Raw genomic sequence first — 3,180 nt, 5'->3', positions numbered from 1 at the left:
AAAGATAGGAAGAGAGACAGTCAGACAGACAGAGCGAAAGATAAAGACGGAGAGACACACAGAGAGAGAGAGATACAGACAGACAGACAGACAGAGTGAAAGATAGGAAGAGAGAGAGAGACAGACTGACAGACAAAGAGAGAGAGAAAGAGAGCGAGAGCTCAGAACTCAAAACTTTTTTCATTCAAGGATTAAGATTTTAAGCATGGCCTATTCTTCCAACCTGTCCTTGAGAGAGAGAGAGAGAGAGAGAGAGAGAGAGAGAGAGAGAGAGAGAGAGAGAGAGAGAGAGAGAGAGAGAGCACCCCCGAAGAGGTAATGCACTTCCACTGCAGTGTTTAAAAAATCTGTAGAGCTAAGAAATGGTCACACATGTACACATAATACACATACACACACACGTCACAGACACACACACACACACACACACACACACACACACACACACACACACACCCTCTCTCTGTGTCAGCTGTTATCATTTGATGAACATGCTCTGTCATAATCACCAGTCTCTGTGGGGTGGGAGGGTAGGTGGACCAGTGGGTGGATATAGGTGTATGTCCATGAGTGCGCGTGCGTGCGTGCGTGCTTGGCCTCTGCGGCGTGTGTGCAAGAGTGCGGTGATGCGCTAACGTTTTTTTGTTTTGTTTTGGTTTTTTTTTCTTTCTTTTTTTTTTCTTCCTTAAACACAAATATGTAGAGTGAGTCACAGGAAAGAGACAATGATAATGATTTAAGAGTCGGTATATATGGGCGTCAAATTGAAAAAGCTCGACCGAAAAGCTGATTAATTATGTTAAATTAAAAACGTACAGACGTTTTAAACACACATACAGACGCACAGACACACACACACACACACACACACACATACACACACACTAAAGTTTTTAGTGTCCATAATTCCTCTGATGAGTTTTACGACAATTAAATGATTTCTGAGTTCTGAGCTCTCTCTCACTCACACACACACACACACACACACACACTGCTCAGCTTCCGTTGATGAAAATGTCACACTCAAGTCATCAAGAACAAATATCATAATATGTACATCATAATATACGTGCCGTACACCATTCTATTATTTTCCTGGTGGCATCCGTATTCGTGTAAGCTAAATGCCGAATGCAAATGTAGTCACCAGGAAATAATTAAATGAGTTTGGCGTGACCGACATGAGTTCAGTTTTTGCTGTTTCCAACTTTTGTTGACAGAGGTGTTAGTTCTTAACTTACGTTCTTGATGCAAAGCTGCCGGCTTAAAGTAATCCATTTTTAATAGAGACAAGGAGAATAACTTCGTTTCGTCGAACGAAAACGAAAATGGTGAAACTCAGTGATTTCGACAATACCATTTTGTACCAGCACGACATGTCCGTAAACCTCTCTCTCTTTCTCACTCTGTGTGTGTGTGTGTGTGTGTGTGTGTGTGTGTGTGTGTGTGTGTGTGTGTGTGTGTGTTCTTACGCTCCATCATTATGTTCTTTTTTAAACTCTCTTTCATGCATTGGCCTGGGCTTATTCATGTTCACCTGTTGATCTGGTTTTGTACCATTTGACTGCATTGTTGGCTTGTTTTTTGTTGTTGTTGTTGTTGTTTTTTGTTTGTTTGTTTGTTTGTATGGGGTTTTTTTGGGGGGGTTTGTTTGTTTTTTGTTTGTTTTGTTTTGTTTGGGTTTTTTTTCATTTCACGCTTCTTAAAATTTAATTTATATGCCTGCCTGTCACTGAGAACTCTATGCCTATTCCTTTATTATTTCTATTTTATAAATCATTGTGTAGTGGCCTTCCAGTGTAGACCCCACAAAAAGACTCTACGGTGACGGAGTGAGGCCTGCATGGATGAAAAAACACGCCGGTGCTTCTTCGTTCGATAGTAAATAGTAAATTGTCTTGCAGTCTTGTCTTGTCTTGTCTTGTCTTGTTGTATCATTATAACGTTGCATCATTATGAGTCACCATCAAATGCAATCGGATCCATGAGGTGATATTCACAAGTTATTTATCAGTCATTCAGTCACTCTGCCTACCCGATAGTATCTCCACATCAGATCAAAGCCACTTAAAATCCCTACGAAATATATATGACAATTATATTGTTCTTACACATTGGTCATTGCAGCATTATGCGGGGTAACCAATACTAAAGTACTACTCAATCTGGAAACAAAAAAAACACACAGAAACAAAACAAAAAAAAAACAACAACAAAAAAACAAAAAAAAACGAGCAATCAACCTTTGCACAAACAATGGAAACGGTAATCTAAGACACAATGTATAACACAGATTCCCTCTCTCCCGCTGTCCCCTGCTATGAAAAACCCCCAGTCTCGTCCAACATATAAAAACCGTCCGGGGCTCACTCTTGAGGTAGTGACACCATGTTCACATTCACCCGCTGCTAACCCAGATCCGATACGACAATGCAGCAACAACGAATGCAATGCACCAACTGTCGCCTTTTTGTCTCTGTTTTACACTTCCATTGCCAAACAGGTATAAGACAACGAAGAATTTTTACCTTCGAATTCGACGCTGGACAGTAGTTGTCAGTCCGGCTGTGTCGATCGAGCAGTCGTCGGAACTGGTCAAATCAAGTTGAGATGTGCTCGGGTTGGGGAGCGAGTCTGAGCGCGTTCTCCGCGAGACTGCGCGAAGCGATTCGATTCAACTCTGGTTGGTTGGCTGGTGACGTGGAGTGTGTTGTGTTTGAGTGGTGTGTCGTGGTGTATGTAACAGGCGCTTGACGGATGAATAAATTGTTTTTCGAAACACCGGGGGGGTCGGGGGGGGGGGGGAGGGAGGGGGCGGGGGAGTGTATTTTACTGGGGGCGTGGGGGGTGTGTGTGGGGGGGGGATTTGGGGTTAGGGGAATTGGCCGGGAGGGGAGAGGGGGAAGAGGAAGAGTGTGCAGCCTACGTTGTGCGTGCGAGTGTGTTGTTGTTTGTAGTGGTGATGAGGGCGTGTCACGTTTCACTCTGTGTGTGTGTGTGTGTGCGCGCGTGCGCGCGCGGGGGTGTGCGTGCGTTCAGTATCCGCTGCTGTGCGATTGTGTGCACTAGCGAGAAAGCCGAGACAACGGGTGTGCGTTGATACGACCAGAGCCGGCCTGTTATATATATTATGTGGATGTGCGTGCGCGTGTGGTGTCATCTGATGCCGACTTTACTGCA

The 3,180-nt window shown here is 44.0% G+C and overlaps 1 protein-coding gene across 5 annotated transcripts in view; it reads right to left on the bottom strand.

The window, feature by feature from the left end:
• LOC143290234 (uncharacterized) overlaps positions 1-2,719 on the bottom strand; it is a 12,456-nt gene extending 9,737 nt beyond the window's left edge. For all 5 annotated transcript variants that reach the window (XM_076599567.1, XM_076599569.1, XM_076599566.1 and 2 more), the window contains exon 1: positions 2,529-2,719. The gene's annotated coding sequence lies outside the window, so the exon portion shown is untranslated. The remainder of the gene's footprint in view (positions 1-2,528) is intronic.
• Positions 2,720-3,180: the final 461 nt, after the last annotated feature.

Source organism: Babylonia areolata, chromosome 15 (assembly GCF_041734735.1).
Source record: "Babylonia areolata isolate BAREFJ2019XMU chromosome 15, ASM4173473v1, whole genome shotgun sequence".
In the NCBI taxonomy this organism is placed as follows: Eukaryota; Metazoa; Mollusca; class Gastropoda; order Neogastropoda; family Buccinidae; genus Babylonia; species Babylonia areolata.
The sequence above is the reverse complement of the archived record's forward strand: the minus strand, read 5'-3'. Positions and strand labels throughout refer to the sequence as shown.